Source organism: Eutrigla gurnardus (assembly GCF_963514095.1).
Source record: "Eutrigla gurnardus genome assembly, chromosome: 9".
Lineage (NCBI taxonomy): Eukaryota > Metazoa > Chordata > Actinopteri > Perciformes > Triglidae > Eutrigla > Eutrigla gurnardus.
In genome coordinates, this window is record NC_139923.1 from 25,686,992 (window position 1) to 25,707,207 (window position 20,216).

The 20,216-nt window shown below is 44.3% G+C and overlaps 1 long non-coding RNA gene across 1 annotated transcript in view; it reads right to left on the bottom strand.

Moving 5' to 3' along the window:
- Positions 1–3,220: 3,220 nt before the first annotated feature.
- The window catches only part of LOC311018932, a 73,214-nt gene continuing 56,218 nt past the window's right edge, over positions 3,221–20,216 (bottom strand). The window contains exon 3 of the long non-coding RNA XR_014597766.1: positions 3,221–3,272. This is a non-coding gene — a long non-coding RNA (uncharacterized lncRNA). The remainder of the gene's footprint in view (positions 3,273–20,216) is intronic.

A 20,216-nucleotide genomic window follows, 5' to 3' on the forward strand; every position in this document is an offset into this window, starting at 1 on the left:
TTTAGGGACAAACACTTTTAATAAGGTAATAATTAGGGCTGTCAAAATATTGATTTTTTTAATCGCGATTAATCGCATTTTGTCCATAGTTAACTCGCGATTAATCGCAAATTAATCGCATTTTTTTGGCACATTTTTTTTCTTCTAAATGTACATTAATGTATTTTGTTCATATTCTTAATACTTTTAACAACATAAGGGCAAATTTACTTGATTTATGAAAATGTTTATTTAACACTTCAAATATCCCCTTACCAAAACATGGGATCAAAACAGGGTTATAAGAATATATCACAAACAATTAAAGTGAACATGTCACAGGAGATAGTGTAACAGGAGATAAGTACAGTTAGGATATAAGTGCATTGGCTTGCAAGTGATATCTCAGACTGGACGTGCTTCTATGGTAGCTCATTTCATACCCACAGTACGCGCAGATGACTTTGGTCTTATCGACTGAACCATCTGGCAGTCTTTTGAAGGTGAACAGCTTTTCACATAAGGTGCGTGTCCACAGGCAGCGGTGTTTCCCCGCGTCCCATTCATTGTCTATGTGAAACGCCGTGCAATGCATTCTGGTAGCGTCGCGGCGAATGTCGAGAGACGGCGCGCGAGTTGGCCGCTCCTCATTTGCCTTGAAGTCGAATCTACTTTATGCTAATCAGAGGCGCCGGGCTCGACTCGCCGCCTCGGGAACGCTCGCAAAAATGTGTTGTTTGAAGGAGAGCGCCTGTCAATCATCCTCTAGTGGCAGCCCACCAAGCCTGCAATACTGGGAAGCGGCGCGTCCACACGCGTTTAAAATCGCCCCTGTGGACACGCACCTATAGACAATGAATGGGACGCGGGGAAACACCGCTGCCTGTGGACGCGCACCTTCCCTCTGGATCAAGACTACAGGTGCCACCGACGGCCATAAATCATACAATGCGCGTTTTTTTTTTTTTTAATACCGAGCGTTAATCGCGCGTTAAAAAAATTAACGGCGTTAAGAGGATGTTGCGTTAACGCGTTATTAACGCGTTAACTTTGACAGCCCTAGTAATAATACATAATCATCACCTGCATAAATAAACAATAATACATTTTAAAATATTTTTTATTACATGTATTACAGATTTATTTTTTATTTTAAATAATTTTTACTTTTCTGCCTTTTTCAAGTCACTCATCACTATTCCCTATTATCCCGATAATTAAAATTCAATTATTGTGAGTGTTTTTTGTTTTATTTATCCTGATCCACGATAAAATCTCATATCGTCCCATCCCTGAGTACTAGTACCTTGTACCAAGCACAGTACTCAGTAAATGTCCTAAAGTTACATTCCACCGCGACCGAATGCCTGGAAGAAGACGGTGCAGGGAGGTCCGGTCAGCTCCGATCGTCGCGGTTTTTGGGAAGTTGTGAGGAGCGGAGCAGCTGCACGGCGCTAATCCTAACAGGCAAACGTTGTGAACACAAGTGTTCTGCTGCTGCCGAACAGCCAACCACATGTCAAAAGTGTCGAGTCACCCTGAGAGCAGCCACTTGACCCAGGAATGCTCTATCACACTGGAATACACTGTATGGGTTTTCTATCGTTTTCCCTCGCAGACTGCAGCCAATCAGCGTTGACGGTGAGGAACGTGCATCAAGTCTTTTCCAATTAAGGTGCATTTTTAAATTATTTGTGGGGCATTTTTTACCTTTATTGGAGTCAAGTGTAGAGGCTGTAACCGGGGGAGACGACCGACCCTGCCTGACAACATCTGTCGAGAGCAACAACCAATGCAGACATGTGTATGGAAAAGCATTTAACATTATAGTGCCATTAAGGTATTCAATAACACTGGATCACATGGCAGGTCACATGACAGCTCCAAGCAATTATTGGCTTGAATATGAGATTTATAAAAATACAAGATTCACGCTTGTGTTTTGATGATAATGAGTTTTTTCGCCTCTTTAATTGCCGCTCGCAGTCTCTGACTATGACGTGATGAAAGTGTTAAAATATAATTAGTACTATCATCCGGCTGTTTGGCATATTTGCTGTATTCTAAAGCAGTTTATTGTTTTATTTCAATGTGAAGTACATTTTAAAGATATCAAATCTGGTACATACGTTATTTTTGCTTCTTAACCATAGAAAGTGAAAACCAAGCGTTGCAAAAGGAGGAAGTTTTCACACAAATAGGGTCTTCTCATTTACAGACATGACTATGAACATATGCACCCATTTCTCAGCATAAATATTATCTAAACTGTTGTTATATATTGTAGTAAAAATATTTCCTATTTTTCCTTGTGTTATTATTGTAATACATTGCTCACATTTGTACTTTTTTAATTTTATGATGACTTCTCTACGTTTATATATATATTTGTATACAAAATAGAACAATGGTTTAACCCAAATCCCCTTCCGGGATCTAAAAGTATTTCAGATTCTGACGCACCTCACCTCCTATAATCACGTGAGAACACTTTATTGCAGCTTTTTCACAGACAAAGACATTCGATTAGCAATTTATAAATCAATTCAGTCATTGTGTGCGAAATGAAAGAAGCAGCGAAACCACCTAAAGCTAACATTTACAGGAATCCGTGCTTGTGGGGTTTCGATGTCAGAGAAAGATCGTGGTATCATATCAATGTGATACTGAAAATGACAGCAACAGGGTCAATAATAGATCCTCTGCTGAACTTTAACATCACTGAACGCTACTTCTATTTCCCATTATTGTGAATGTATACACCTGCAGCAGGTCTGAGAATAGACGGAGCCCGGCACCAGTCGTGAGCCGGGTGAACCAGACCAGTATGACACTAGTCAGTACTCGAAGGTGCGATTGTGAAACAAATGTCAACATCAGCACGACTGTGATCAGGCCGATCCCAGCTACGAGTTTCATTTCTAAAGTAAGATCAGTTAGAGTGTAATGAGCAAAGATTTCCACTACTCCCTCATGAAGGGTTTTTTTTCATGACAGAAGAAGACCATAAGCAGGCAGAAAACAGCCTTTCAAGCTCCTGCACAAGACAGACAAGGCAGCGAGACTGGTTTCAATCAAAACAAAACTACAAGCCAGGCAGAGCTGTGATGTATTGTTAACAGAGATGGCATCTGGGGTGTTCACTAACATTCTACACTTCTCAAAGCATCTAATTGATTCTTTCCTTGGTGACTGCATCATGTGTGTCTTTAAAAAAGAAAAGGTGGTTAATCTTACCTGAGAATATCCCCCAGGAGAGTCCGGAGCAGATGCCACCGGTAGGATCTCCATTCCTAGAAGACACAAAACGCAGCTGAGTGTGACGTCAAGCCAGAGAGTGATGGGGATGAATGATTCCAGATAACGTTATGTAAGATGAGACGCCGGCTCAGTTCTCTGAACAGTACGTCGTCATAATTCTGATACCATGACGGCAAATTGGAAATTCCAATTAGTGTCAGTCAGAAGTAAAAAGAAGAAGTGATGTGTCATAGTGTAATCTTGAGGTGACATTTTTTTAGCTCTGGGCTGTAAAAAAATAAAATAAAAATGTTTTTTTTGTTAGAATTCCTCAATGAAATCTGTCCGATCACATGCTAAATCTCATAATATTGGTTTCGTGTAACATGAGAACAGACGTCGGGTTAATACACTCCCATTTTTCCTCCTCCTCTCATACGCAGTGAGGCCTCCTCACTCATCATGATGACTTGGATGAGAAGAGCGGATTATTCCACAAAGGAGCCAGTTGACTTAATGCTTAAGTCTCCTTCCTATCAGGTGTAATCTCCTGCTTTCCCCCATAGAGATCACGAAGCAGCGAAGCCTAAGGGGGGACCTTTTACCACGTCGGGTCTGAGAGAGCTAGCTTCACTTCCGAAAAAAAAAAGGTTAAGCCCCGCCCCTCTTTACCCCACGTTCCTGCGGTGCTTTATTCAACAGTAAGACAATTCAATTCACCTGGAGGGAACACAGAAGGAGTGGGAGAGGACCGAAGCAGCGACGGAGGATAAAAACACACATTTCCCTTTTGTTTCTGTGAATACGGCGGGGAACACAAAAGAGGTTTGAATTAGATCCCTCAATCTTTAGAAGTCAGGAAACGGGATCAGATGAGTGATGAGCGAGACACCCACGACTTAAGATCGTTTTTTTTTTTTTTTTTCCATGATCCGGCCTCATCTTTGAAACCTGAGCTCCGCTTCCTGATAAACAAATGTACAGCAGTGAGATTTTAATTCACCTCGACTTGACTGCACGTTTTGAGCTCCAACTGAACCAGTCTGGTGGCGTCCCGCGTTATTTATTACACTCGACAAACGGCAAATCTTGCCGCGACTTCCCCCTTTTCTCCCCCCCTCTCTCTCTCTCTCCCTTTAGCTCCACGCATGAATGTGCTGACAGCGTACTACCAGTTCTCAGGTCTGCGTCGTGTCCTGAGATGACAGCAGCTGCTGGGACGGGGCCACACCGAGCGCTCCGGTTCGAGAGGGGAATCTCCCCTCAACGATGCTACGCCGCTTCAGAGGCGAAGCCATCCTTTAGTCCCGAAGCAGTAACAGCTGCGTTTAATCAGGGTATTAGAAAGTTTCTCTGTGTGCGATGCTAACAGCTCCATCCAGGTGGGTGATAACAAAGAGACAAGGGGGTGCAGGTAGAATCCCAGACCTATTCTGGCTCCCTAATCTCTCCATTCTGACACACTTTGATTTGTGAGTCAGTCCAAAGCCTCGGCAAACAGCCGGCCGCGTCGCCACCCAAGCTAAGAGCGCGAGGAACTTCCAGTCGACTCTTTGGTCTCCTCCCGCGTTTGTTCAAGGACGTTCACCTATCTTTTCAACCTCAGGTTAACTTGAGGGGAAACAAAGTCATTTGATTGGCAGACCTCAGTGTCCTCCCTTCACCCCCTTTGTGAAGGGTCTGTTAAGAATTCAGACTCTGTTTGTCCGTCGCCAGCATGACCAGGCAGATGTTCCTTCACAGAGGTCACACACACACACACACACAGATGTTTCAGATCATCACAGATAGAGGCAAGATAAATGAGGAATAACAGATAGCCCAGAAGAAAAGAGAGAACGAGAGAAAGGTTTAGAGCTGCAGGCTCTTAATGGGACAAAGTTACAAATTCCCGTCCTGTTTTAGCAGGTCACTAGCATTTGAGAGAGACTGGCTTTTTTTTCCCTTCGTTTTTTGACGTCACACTGATGGATCTGATTCTGTGTGGGGAGCCATCTTTTCACACACAGTGAAAGAACAGTGAAACCTGCAGTAAAATGAGATGATTTGTAAACTTTAAAATATGGCTGCCAGGAAGCACGTCAGTATCTTAAAAGTTAGCACAGGATTTCTAAAAAAGAAAAAGAAGGCAAAGAGCAGGTGTGAATTGATGGACATGTGTTGGTTTGGTGTGTGTGTGTGTGTGTGTGTGTGTGAGAGAGAGAGAGAGAGAGATGAATACTAGTACTAGAGCCACCGCTGCTTTCACTAGTACTAATGACGGATGACGACTAATGGACTAATGATGGTGCTGTTGTGTGCAGGTGGCTAAATGAGCTAAATTCATTATGTTCCTTATTCACTTCATCAACTGCATCACTGAACCAATCAGAATGTGGAAATCAACAACAGAATTAATCCATATTGTTTTAATTCATGCTAATTCAGGTTTTGTGTTTGGTCAGATTCTCTCTCTGTTGGTTGAACTGCATCCGGAAATAACAAAAAGACAACTTCAGCTTATAAACGGACGATTTATTCGACTGATTGAAACGATAACGTTTCACAGGGAAGAAGATAAGAAGTGACCGAGCTGGTTCACGGTAATAAAGCCGGTCTGCTGTGACCCCACACGGTGTCCCGCGGTCCTCCAATCCCTCACATGTCCCACTTAAGACGCTGAACCTGCACTGACAGCTCAACCTGCCTCACCTCCTTGACCCCCCCCCCCCCCCTCCCTTAGTGGGACACCGCTGCAGAGAGAGAGGAAGTGACACGGTGAAAGGTCGACACAGACGATGCCTTTCAAACGCGAGGGGGAACATGATGGATGGTGGCGGCTGCTGTGGAAGGAGCGTGTTTTTACTAGCAGAAGAATTTCAAAAAGGCTTTTTTTTTCAACAAGTACGACAAATATGTCTTGTTGTCATAGTTCAGTGTCTCCCTGGGGGTGAAGACGACACCCACGACAGGGCCGGATAAGAAGAAGCAAAGAGGAGGGCTTCACACTCCCAGGCCCCCCCTGTTTCTGCACTGCTGCACTGCTACTCAAGCTGTTTTTCCTCTCGTCTCGGTTGATCTTGTGAATCTTAGGTTTGCCTACTGGTTTCACCTTCTGCAGTCTGAAACCATGTATGGTTTTTCCTTTAAGCCTCCCCCCCCCCCTCCTCCCTCTGTTATGGTCTTGGCAGCGGGCGCTGACGGGGAGTAAACAAAACAGCCGAGGATGCAGAGCGGTTACACAGAGGAAACATGAAAATCTTGTTCTCCTATTGTTTTCTCATCCCCCCCCCTTTTTTATGTAGCATTTTATAGGGAACGATATTTTGGACACACCTTCATGTGTGTGTGTGTGTGTGTGTGTGTGTGTGTGTGTGGAGCTCAGTAAAACATTCACCGGCTGCTCAAATGTAAGAAGTGAAACTTCAAGTAAGTCATGTTTTCTAATTTGGAGGTGTCATCGATGGTCACTAGATAACTAGACTTGGCTGTTATATTTATGGACAAATTAGAAGCAATTATGTAACAGCTTTCACTGACTGGAGTCTATGATTATATTACCGATGTCCTGACCTCCAGACGATAGCCTGGTCCTTACGATGTTTCTACACAGGAAACGTTGACCATGTCTTCGTGCTTCAAAGCTCATTTTAAAGCTTCATGTTTTAAGATTTACGTGCATGTACAGTGATTGTGGCTGATCTTTCATGCTGTTGTAGCACCAGTTATAGCAGCATCTCTGCAGGAGGAGCTCGTGCTGTGTTTGCTGTTGAAATCCCACATTCATGGAGTCTGGTGATTCCACATTTCTAGTGTGGCATTAATCTGCCGAATAATCTGCTAAAACCTACAAAAGCAGACGTATAAGTAAATGAAATGAGGAATGCTTAGAAACGACATTTTTCTCTGATCAGAGGTTATTTATCCCCGTCTCAAAATATCATTAATGCCCAGAAGCATGTTTCTCCCTCTCCCCTCTGAACAACCAGAAGTCTGGGGGCCACATTCTTGCCCTCTCCACACTCAACTGCCAACGCAGCACGTGGCTTTGTGCTGGCTTCGCCGATGGCTCCTTTTAGGAGTTCTTAGCGGGTCACACGCACAATACACTTTGTTACCGAGCAGTGAAGCTCCGCTGAGGGGATCGGTGGTGTCGACAGGAGGAGGGGGGGGGGGGGGGGGGGGGGGGGGGTTCAGGTGGAGGGACGCGTGTTAAAGTCCTCCATCCTCCATCGGACCGCTCACAGTCGCTCTGTGGGAAACGACGGAGAATGTGACGGAAGACGAAGTCGAAATCTCCCAAAAATAAAAAAATTAAAGAGGCATTGCACACACAACACACACACACACACACACACACACACACACACACACACACACACACACACACACACACACACACACACACACACACACACACACACACACACACACACACACACACACACACACACACACACACACACACACACACACACACACACACACACACACACGGATATGTCCAACAGTGGTGAACAGCTGCATGGGTCGGTCTGGATCGAGACCAGCCACCTCTTGGCCACAAAGGGCTGCTTGTGGCCCCCGGCTCGCTAGGAACATAAAACACAAGAGATAAGACCAGACACTGTTTGCCAGAATCAGCGGACCTCCCCAAACAGGAACTGCAAGTGTCTGCCCCAACACACACACACACACACACACACACACACACACACACACACACACGCAGGGAAGCACACACATGCATGTGAATCACACACACATACAGTACATTATTTTTTATAGAATATTGTTATATGACAGAACTTAATATGGCAGAACTAATTCGAGAGTTCATCTGACTAATAAACAGCTCAGCAGGAAGTCGACCTTAAACAGTGTGAACAGGTGAACTGGCTCCATTTGTTTGTTTCTCCCGTTTACTCACAGAGCCTGAAATATTTTAGACTGCTGATAAAGTTGTTGACAGATTTAAAGGGTTTACTCCTTAAGAAGCGATTCATTATCACCAAAAACACCGGACTAAAGCTTTATTTTGTGTTTTGGACCCACTGCAGCATTTTCTTACTAAATCCTTTGCGATTGCACCTCAAACACAAAACTATGTCGTTTACAAGAAAGCAAAACTATATGACTTTTGAAAGAAGACATAACACATTATTTTTCATACGAATGAACCATAAAATGCATCACAAATGTATCCACACACTCTTTGTGGGGGCTTTTGTCGTCATGGTTACCGGTATCTTATGTTAGCAACCGTTAGATAATACGTGTTGTGTAAATGACTCAGAATATACTGTTTTAGCGTGCATTAGCATATGTGTCGTAACCGCCGCTCAGCAAAAGTTACATACGTTTTTGCAAAATGCGGCGACGATGGAAATTCAAATCCGTGTTTGTGTGTCTGTTAAGGGTGATGAAGCTTTAAAATGCTTCGGGAAAAAAGTGTCCGATTTATTGTTCAACAATGAAGCCGTGCTCTATTCTACTCTACTCTATGTGGCTCTATTTCTGCTGAGTCATGATTTGTCCAGTCAGCACTGGCAGGCCCACACAGACACAGGGCCACACACACCATGACACAGTAGAGTCTGTGTGGCTTGGATCAAGGTCCACTCTCAAAGGGGAGGAGGGGAGGGGAACCCCCCCTCCCCAAACGTGACTGATGTCTTTGTCCTTATCGCTGCCCTTCTTCTTCCTCTCTTTCTCTCTCTCTCTCTCCGTCTGTCCATCCATCACCAGCCCCGTCTCCCTCGCTCCGTCACCTCCCCATCTCTGTCCATCTGTCGCCATCCCCTCTAATCGCTCACATATCTGCCTCATGCAACGCTTCGCTTTCATTAAAACAAAACAAAAAAACGTGCAAAAATTAATCTTGCGCGAGTTCCCGCTAAGTGCACGGACTCAACTTGACGACCTTTTGGTGTTTTAAATATTTGTGTCCGTTGCATCAACAGGGTGTGCGTCTTTGTAAAGCCAGATGTGTGAGGAAGATATCGATGGGGAGAGGAGATATGGAGGCCAGGCGCATGAATGTTACTGCATCAGCCCAGCAGTTTATTTTAATAATTTCCACTTCATTCATCAGCTGTCCACACTGACCAGTGGGGTCATGCAGCTGTAGCTCATTCATAACCACACACACACACACACACACACACACACACACACACACACACACACACACACACACACACACACACACACACACACACACACACACACACACACACACACACACACACACACAAATCTGCACCATGCAAAAGAGAGAAGAGTCAAATGTGCATGTCCGTCAAAAACAAAACAAATAAACCTGCCATGCATGTTATAGCTTGTACGGTTTAGAGTGAGGTTTGGGGGATTTTACAGACGTATACAGAAGGTGGAAGCTTAAACATCTGTGTACGCAAATAAGAGTGAGAGGCTTCTATGGCGCTGAAACACCTGGGACTCGGTCCCTTTTGGGAACACGCTCAAGTGTTTAATCCAAAGAATCAGCCTATCGTAAAGGAGCTCACTGATAGAAGAGGCAGGGAGATATGGATCAACACACAAACACACACACACACACACACACACACACACACACACACACACACACACACACACACACACACACACACACACACACACACACACACACACACACACACACACACACACACACATCTGAGGCACAATGTTTTGTTCTTACAGGTTGATTTGATCTTTAGAGCTTTGAGGTTCAAATGTTATGACTTACTTCGCCTGGATTCTGAATGATTCAGCCACGGAACATGCAGAATATTTAAAAAAAACAATCCATCCATGTAGGGTTATTTTCACATCAGAAGGAAATCTATTGCATTGGGTGAGTGAGACCGAGTGTCACAATGATGAACTGTACTGTAAGCTCTACTTTCAAATTCCACTCATTCACCATCTAGAAGGGATGTTTGTACAAAGCTAAGTTAAAAAAAGGGGAAGTTTAGAGAGACAAAACCAACATGGCAACAATCAGCTGTTTTAATGAACAGTAATCAGCTGTTCATTAAAATGCAACCTTTCATCGCAACACACACATACAGAATCGTGTGTGATAGTCGTGTTCCTGAAGTTCTGCACCGATTCTCAACACTAAATATGTGACGTCTTTGTTTGATGAAATCAAAACCAAAAGAAATGAAGTGCACGGCAGATCAAATAAAGAAACTGCTCAGCCTTGAAAACTGTCTTTTTTGTCTCGGATCTCACTTCTGTATCAAGTCTTTTACATTTACATTTAGGGCATTTAGCAGAGTCTAAGTCTTTATGTATCGTCCATTTTGCTACATTTTGCCTGCTTATTATCTATAAGTGTTCCTTAAAACAAATCTGTGAGGTTCGGTTAAAACAAACTGGAGAAACTAGATTCTGATACCATTTTGCTTCCCGATACAGACACCTGAACTTGTGTATCAACCGATACATAGAACCGATCCAACATCACTGGCTTAGAAATAAATATTATTATTATTATTGTTCTTTTACAGCTGTTTGGATATGATTACTGTCATTGTTGTATGACCTGGCTCCTTAAAGCCTTTGTAACATACAAATACATACAGCAAATGAATGCCATAGAACCTTTCATTTATTATCTAGTTTGACAGATTTTTTCAGGGTAAAATATTGCATAATTGCTGATAGGCTAGCAGTTAGCAGTTAGCATCAGTACCGTGCATGTGCAACTTCCATCATCGATTTTGGACGCAGGGGAGATGATGATGAAGTATCTTTTTAAAACATGATATCAGATTGATGATAGTGACCCATTGACACCAGATGTAGGGCATTTTCAAATTAGTAAAAGCAAGGAATCATAAAAGCAATCTGTATATTTGGCAACCGTGGTAACCAGTGAAAAAGAGCTTTCACGAGGTTTGCTGAGATTTCCTACTGTGTGTGTTTGCAGCAAGACAGTCACCAAACCTGTCCAATGAATGAGTCCGTATGTGATGGAAACGCAGCTCTAAACATACAAATGTATCTCCATTATTAGAGAGTAGCGCCAAAAGCATATCTGTATTCCTATTAGCGCCACTGTGGCTGCTATGACGTCGGCTCCACATTAGCCCCGCATACAGAAGTCACTGAGAAAGCTAATGTTTTGATCTTTATTTCTTATTTTCATGTCAGAAAAGCTGCATGATGTAGTTTGAATGATGAAGATTCAGCTTACCATTTGTGTTATTCCAACAGTGATCAAGTATCTGGCACAAAGCAGCAGCATTCTCCAAGTGTTTCACTGATTACAGCTAATACCTACGTCACCCCCCCACCCCCATGCCCCAAAGCATTCCACCACCCTTTTCTATTTCGGATTGAGCTATTGCCTGTTTTCCTCTTCATTTAGCCACTTGAAAAATGTCCTGTGATAGCTCTTTTTTTTCCCAACAAGAGGGATCTGACTAAACTTTAACTGTCGTCGGGGCAAAAATAAGTCCACATGACAAGGGGGGGAGACCGATTCCCATGTGATTGGTTGATAACAATGTTTGGAATGACGGAAAGCTTCTTTGAAATCTGTGTCGCCACTGTTCATGGGCAATTTACTGTACATGAAAGGGGAGAGGCGGCATCACTGATTAACAGAAGCCAATATGTTGGAGGACTAACTCTACCTTTGGTGAACGCTGATCCAGAAACACACGGTCTAAGAGGTAGGGAGCACTCTTTCCAAACACACACACCTTTCGTGGTAGATTTAGTGTGCAAGGAAAGCAAAAGTATGCAGTTAACACCCTCAATGTTGATAAGATAAAAAAAATAAAATAATTCCATTTCACCGCATCCAATTAATTCAGTTTGACTTGTGTTAACTGCCATTTCTGTGACTCATAATCAGAAGGGTGGGCCAGCAGAGATACTGTGAATGAGCTGAGCAGCTAAACCGCCTGTGTCACGTGGAGGTAAGCTGTCATAATAATACATTGATAGCCTCGATCGGCAGCAAACAGGATGTTTCTTTGGGTTCGCCATAGAAGGATGTGAAACAAAAGGTGAAGTGCGAGGTGTGGCGAGCGGCAGCGCTGCAGGTTTGGAACAGCTGAGATCTCTAGCTTTGACTCAACATGTTGTTGGTGCACTGCTTTTTTTTAAATTCTCTGCTGCATCATGAGCTCCGAGACGAGAAAACAATGGAGGCTCGCCACTAATACCTCAAGTCATAAGGTATGATTTGGGAGTATTATTTATTAAATTATTACCTAAGTGAAATAAATTGGGATGGTTTCCTCTTTTTAGATTTCTGTGAAATCAATTGCCCCGTCTTGATATTGATAAAAATGATCTCCTTTCATCCCGAATGGTCTCAAGACCATCCAGTGCTTTTTATTAGAATAAGTGAAAAAAGCACATGTGGAGGCAAGCGCATTAACAAATAATAAATGAAAAACCAATGAATTGAAGTAAAACTTGAGATTTTTAGATTGCAGTTTTTTCTTTGGAGAGGTGTTCATTCAGCTGGTTCGGCTTTTAGTCTGAGACGCTGTAAAGCTGTATCACATTATACAGACAGGTGTTTCTATTGTTGCGTCCACCCCATTTGTATCAATCAGCAAATAACAGAGCCACCGTGAAGGTGGGATTTATCGCAGGACGGTTGTATTAGACTGCATTCGTTTTGGTTAGACGCACGGAAAGTGAAATAAATTAACTGTGCGTCCTGTTTGCCTCCACAGCTCTCAGCAGCAGCGCTTTCCTCCGTGCTCCCAGCAGCTGCAGCAGTCAGCACCGGCCTGACTAGCGCCCTCTATGAGTGGCAGCCGCTAAATGTTTCTACAGAAAGGGAAACCGGCAGAGCAGGGGCAGGCAGCTGGACAGGGACAAGTGCAGCACGGCCACCGGCGGCACTCATGGCGGAGGCAGCGGTGCAGCCCCCAGGAAACAGCTGCTCCGCTATCAGTCACACTTACACCACAGACGCAGCTCCGTAAGAAGCACGCTTTGTGCAACCATAGCACTCAAGCATGCTCTTCTACATTTAAAAAAAATATGGATATGAGTTTGTTGAGCTGTACGCATGTGCACAATGTGAACTCGGCGGCGAGTTCACGCCTGAATTTCATCCGAATTAAAGCTCATGACACAAATGGTTCACACTGCCCACACTCGTATTGTTTTGTGAGCTCTTTCTAGTGTTTGTGTGTGTGTGTGTGTGTGTGTGTGTGTGTGTGTGTGTGTGCTTGTGTGTGTGCCAGCAGTGAACCACAGATCATGGTGCCAACAAAACAACAGCACAAAGCAGAGTGGAGGATGTGTTCACTCAGACCAGCGGTAGATGAGGTTTAGACCGAGCCGATGTGTTAAAGTGTGAAAATTACCAAATTCAAAACAAGAAAAAAGCTAAAAGAAACTGAGCTTTATGCCATAAAGAGAAGGTTGAAGCTGGGCATCACATTGGTTTTGCTCTCCTTGAACCTTTTAAAAAAAAAAGGTCCTACGTCAATTATGTTAACTTTTTTTTTTAATCAACCTCCAGAGCATCAAACAAATGTTGGTGGCTAAGGCAGAGAAGGTGGGGAAATTTACAACATGATGTATTCTGTATGAAATTACTCAAAATGAAACCTGATTTTCATTCATTTCAAATTGTTTATGCATGACGGGGCTGGGACATGTGTGAAGGGAATTTATGAGATTTAGGTTCTTCAGAAACTAAGACTGAAAATCCGTCAGTTCAACCATATTAAAACCGACTTAAGGGTGTGGTTTCTGGCAGTTGTTTCAAACCCAAGGCATGTTAAAAATCACCATATTTAACAAAAAACAAATGTTCAAAAGACGCATGACACGCATCAATAATGCCGGTGTTGAAAATGAGCCACCCCTCATAATAAAAACTAATAATAATCATAAACTTAACAATTAGGAGCAGAGTTGAAACAGGCACACGGCGGCCTAATCTTATCAGCTGGCTCGGAGAGAGGAGGGACGGCTGGTGTTATTTCCGTTGGCACTATTTCACATCAGTGTTTGCAATGGCATGACCACTCCACATCAACCTGGCAGGGAAAGGTGGGCACTTATCAGTGTGAATAAAGTGCTTTAAATAAGGAACGTGACTACTTCAAAGTGGAAAATAGCGGAGCTAAAAAAAAGAAGAAGAAAAAGTCCCGTTTGCTACGTTTCAGACCAGAATATATCTGCTATCAAGCATTGGTTGGCAACGGTTTCTGTAATTCAAAACACAGCGGTTGAGATATAAGTCATCAAAGCTTCTCTTATTTGTGAGGACATTACCTGTGAGTAATTCATGTCTGCATCAAGAAGCAGAGAAACCTTCCAGCCTCATGCAAGGAACATTTAAAAAAAGGGCTGTGAATGACAAGAACTACTAGTCAACAGTTAACATGTATGTTATGGATAACACGCCTGTTCCTGGTGTTTCTTTACTCGAGAGCTCTTGGGAATGTGGGGGTCCTGGTGGGGCAGGCGGGGTGGGGTGGGGGTGGGGTGGGGGGGTAGAGGTGAAGCACAGCGGGGGTTTCATATCGTATGTCTTTAATGTCTGCCTGTCTGACATTCCTGCTTCCCACAGCCCGGTGTTCCCATCCATCTTCATGCACACACTTCATGCACCACCTACCTACAGCATGCCCCCCCACACCCCCACCCCCACCCCCACACCCCCACCCCCACCCAACACACCTTTTTTATCCATAAGCATACACACGCCTGCACACGTACACCCACCCATACACTCCATCCCCTCTCTTTCTATATCGGGTTAGCTTTGTGATCAACCATGTAAAACAACACTAATGGCCAAAGTACCTCAACAGTATCGCGGGCTACGTCTAATACCTGGTCTCACTCCTCTGACAGATTATCAGGGACAAACACGTGCAACGATTGATACTTCTACACAATCCCCTGAATCAAATTCACATTTTTCATCAATAGCATGCGTTCCATATTTGAGCGGTTCCAACCAAACTATTACTATTAAGCCGCCGCCCCCCCTCCCTCCTGCCTTTCTTGTTCCTAAGCTGCTGTTCACCCCTGTATGGCCTATGGGCTTCCTGGCTACTGATTGCGGCGTCTGACTCACAAAAGGCTAAAAAACAAGCTGCTGGTGTCTGTACCAGGTACCATCTGGGTCTGGTTACCCAACAGTGGAGGCAGGAGAGGAAGGAGGCGGGGGCCGAGGACGATGGCAGGGGCACAACGGGCCACGAGAACCTACTAAAGAACGTGGATGGAAGTGCACGACGTGGTACAAACACACTCGCAGCCACGCACAAGCCGACGCCCGGAAGGACCTTAATGGTTCAGGTTTTCTGAAGTCTGAATTACAGATTAGTCTCGCTGAAAGGAATACGTTGTTGATATCGCCTCGACTTTCTCAGCCACTTCAAAAAACCCAGTTAGACGAACAGTTGGCATGAGTATCTGCACTTCATGAGGACATTATGGAATTTGATGAATCGCACTTTAAAGCAGAGGTTTCCGACGTGTTTGAAGCCGCAAAACAAAGCTTTGTCTAGTTGAGACGAGACGTCTATGTGTCCACTGTCCTGTCTGTGTGTCCACTGTCCTGTCTGTGTGTCCACTGTCCTGTCTGCGTGTCCACTGTCCTGTCTGCGTGTCCACTGTCCTGTCTGTATGTCCACTGTCCTGTCTGCGTGTCCACTGTCCTGTCTGTGTGTCCACTGTCCTGTCTGCGTGTCCACTGTCCTGTCTATGTGTCCACTGTCCTGTCTGCGTGTCCACCTTTATCTCCCAGTCGGGTGACATTACTGTATGAAGGATGTCCTGGACAGAACCGATAACACGTTCCTCATCACTGAGGTCATTTCCTTTACCCACAATGCATCTGGGCCAGCTGGTGAACTAGTTTGCATGTTACTGGTCAACATGCGAAACCTCACTGTTGAAAAACAGTAAGTCGTGAACTTATCGTACCTCTGTTATATAAGTGGCTAATATATATATTTTTTTATACTTTACAATTTAACGAAAAGGATTTCAGCAGACAATTCATGAAAATGAGTCAGTAATTACTTCAGCTTACAAGAGAGGATCAGACAGCGAGGTAAAAATTTTTATTACAAGGTCAGGTCATAAGAGAGCCAATGGTTATAATCAATAAGATAATTCTAAAAAATACAAGAAGAGCACGTAACACAACTAGACAGTGAAAAATCAGCAAAACCACGAGGGCTCAGACATTTACATATATCATACAGTAGAATATATAATATGCTACAGGGCATATATTACAAGTACATAAGTGTCTTAGCCATGAAGTGGCAGTTAAACTTCAAACGAGAGAGATTCAATATGATGACATTTTTAATGAGGGCGAAAGCAGAGAGAAAGCGTAGATAAATACATCCGAGGTTTACTCGGTTGTTTCTTGTAGATTATCTACATCGCGGTTACCAATTTGAACAGGAGAATACGTGTAAACGCTAACAAAGCATGTGGTGCAGGTGAGATCTACGAACCACGCAGAGCTAATTGGACCGACTACAGACCGTCGGACCGAACAGAGGGACGAGGGGAGGGTGTGTCTTTGAACAAGAGGCCAAGCGTGGCCAGATCGCTTCTCAGCAAAACCCGTTTGGAGAGGAGCTGCTGCTGTTGGCTCTGAAGCCCGGTCAGGGTGGCCGAGGATGATTCCCCCTTTGTTCCATCTCTGTCACCTAATCAACTTTCTTTGGCAAGACGTAAATAAAGTCATATAGTGGTACTAATGTTTTAATATAACGCCATGTGTCCGCGGCACAGTCATGGCCCCAGACCTCCTGATCCCCTCCTTCTGCATCTTGATTCATTAGCCGGCTAAAGGGGCGGCGTTTGCTCTGTGGCGAGAGAAGATGAGCAAAAGAAAGAGCAGAGGACGAGGGAGGGAGATGGGGAGGGATGGAACAAGTAGAGGAGAAAGAAAGAAAGAAAGACATAAAGAGACAAAGAAAGAAAAAGAGAGACATGGTGGTCTGTCCATTTCACCAAAAGCTAATCACCAAAAGCTTTGGACTCCAGGGAGGCTAGACGAGAAGAAAAGGAATAAGAATGTAGACAAAAGGGGGGAATGGAAGAAGTAGAGGCAGCAAAAGGAAGAAGATGAAGAAGAGGGTGAAAAAGCAGCCCGTCTGAACGGGACTGCTGGGCTCAGCAAGTTAGCGATTACTGATTAGCCAGCTCGGTCCTGTAGCGAGGCCTGTCTGTCCTTGGCTTGGGAAAACAACATAAAAGGGAGCCGGCTGTTTTGTGACGGGACTTGAAAGCGTGGTAGCTATCGGGAGACATTACCCTTATCAATAGCCCGGTCACTAGAGCCGGGCTATATGAAGCAACAAGGGCACTGCCTTTTCCAGAAAGGAGATAACCAGAACGCATACCTCGGCCCACATTTGCATGCGCCGGGGCAACGAGGCTGGCAAGGAGACACCGTATGACAGAAAAGAGAGACAAAAACATGGAGAAATCAGAGTGAGGCTTTGCCAGCCGAGGTAATGACGCCAACCAGCCAGTCAGTCAGCGTGACCTGCCTTGGTGCCCAGATGGGCGTGGCAACCTGGCAGACAAGCGGAGGGGCAACACTGTCCACGGACGTAGGCCTGCCCGACGCTTCCTAAACCCCCACATCTCGTCTCCCACTGTCCTGCCTTTGGGTTTCTACATACATGTGAAGCGAGAGGTTAACAAGTGCAACGGCACCTTTCAATCATTGAAAAGAACACCTTGACACTTTGTGTGTGTGTGTGTGTGTGTGTGTGTGTGTGTGTGTGTGTGTGTGTGTGTGTGTGTGTGTGTGTGTGCGTTTGGTCGGTTTGTAGGGAGAGTTTTCCATTGGGTTGAGTCCACTAGTCTAATCTGTTGAACTTGGGTCAGTGGAAAAAAAAAAGCAGCTTTGAAAAAGGGACAGAACAATATGAGAAAACATCGAAAGACTTTCTGGAAAAAGATCCCCCGTTCTTCCTGCATCACCACTGTACATAACACATTGGACCAGCCCGCACACACACACACACACACTCTAACACACACACTCTAACACACACACACACACTCCCGGGCCCTCCCAGCATGTTTGTGCTGATTGATTTTTGCGTGGTAAGGTCATTCGGAACAGCTGCCGATAGACCCGCAATTCATCTGGAGTTCAAAGAGTGCTCGGGTCGGTCAGTGGCGTTCTCGTTTGTACTTCACCGAACGGCAACGTCACCCGGGCGCCCTGCCTTGTCAACAGCGTGGGTGGCAGGGGCAGCTAGTCCGTCTGTCAGTCACTTCTTTCGATCCGCTATCGTGAGCCATCGTCTGATCAATGCGACGGAGCCACATCAATAGCATCAAATTAAACCTTCAAATAAGCTTCACTCTCCTGGACAATGAGAAGAATCTCACTCTACATTCTTCAACAAAGTGAAAGGAAACTTTAATTCTCCTAATCATTAACCATCATCATCGTGACTCAGCGGTGATGAAGATCAAAGAGACGGTGAATGAAAGTGTACCTAGACGTAACCCCCCCACCACCACCACCATTAACTAAATGCTAGCCTTGTGCCTGCAATGTTATGTTTGCGATATATTTGCAATGCACAAACATCTGGAACAAGGTTCAAAGCAACACGCCCCGCACTGCGGCGCCACTTTTCTACATTCTGCCCCCCCCCACCACCTCCGTCTGTCACACTCTCTCTCTCTCGTCTTTGTCCCACTTCTAACACCACGGCCGGCTTCAGATCTCGTTTTCCTCTCAGCTGACTGGCTGGCACACCTCTCAGAGGGCAAAGTCCCCCCCGGATGAGAAAACACAAGAAGAAAAAAAAAAAAAGACACGCGTGCACGCACAACATACGTAATCATGTGCAAACACATTTGCGTGTGCGCGGACATCCGTTCACATTAACCCCCCCTTCCCCATTCACAGACGAATATATAAATGTGAAGCCGCCGCGTACACACATAAGCACACACTTCCAAAGTCCTCCAGCGTCATGCCTTCCCACCCTACACTTGATAAACCCTTGTGTGAGCCTGACAAAGCAGGAGAGGGCACTCAGCAGCCTTTGAACACTGGAGCGGGTTGCATTAGAGGCTCAGCGTACCACTGGACTGGATTCACACCCGGAGAACTGGACCCAGTCCTAAAAAAAAATCTAAATGGGTTCACCCACGCATATATCGTTGTTCAATCACTCGATTTCGATCATTAATGATCGATTTTGTAGTTCACAGAGAGCTGTAGCATCCGATGAAACAGACTGGAGGGTTAAAAACATGCTTTGACTTCATTAAATTGCATCAAACGACACAAAAAACAAAAATTCTAAATTGGTTTGAAATTTCAATATATATATATATATATATATATATATATATATATATATATATATATATATATATATAATTGTTGGTGATATTTATACAATCAAGGACGTTTTTGTAGTTGTGGAGTTCACAGAGACAGACCGGAGGGTTAAAAACATGCTTTGACATCATACGAGACAAAAAGAGAAACAAAATGCATGAGAATCGTGTGGTTTTCCTGCTGAAGAATAATAGATGATTGTTGCAAAAAGTAAATGTCAGAATGGAGGAAACGGCAGTGTGAATGGGCATGGGTCACACTGACACTGCATGTAAAAAAAAAAAAAAAAGAAAGAAAGAAAGAAAAAAAGTGTATAGTATATACTTTCTGATCGGGAGGATGGGTTAGCACTTAGTCAGCACTTGTTTCCTGTCAAAGTCTCAGGTGGAGAGTTTCAGACCTGTGACGGACCGCGGCAGCGATGTTGGGATTATGCTGCAGCCTCCCTGATAACCTGACAAGGATTCTGCAGGAAGAGAAACCGGATGAATGAATGAATCACATTGTCTTGAGGTTAAAATTGTAGAGTGTCAGCTATAATTTGAGGGTATTGTCAGCCATTTAAAAGGTGAAGAGTAGAAGACCTACGACGCTGGCGTCCCACAGTCTGAGTGCTAAAAGCATTTGGACATTTTCTAATCTTTTTGAGAACGGTGTCTCTGTA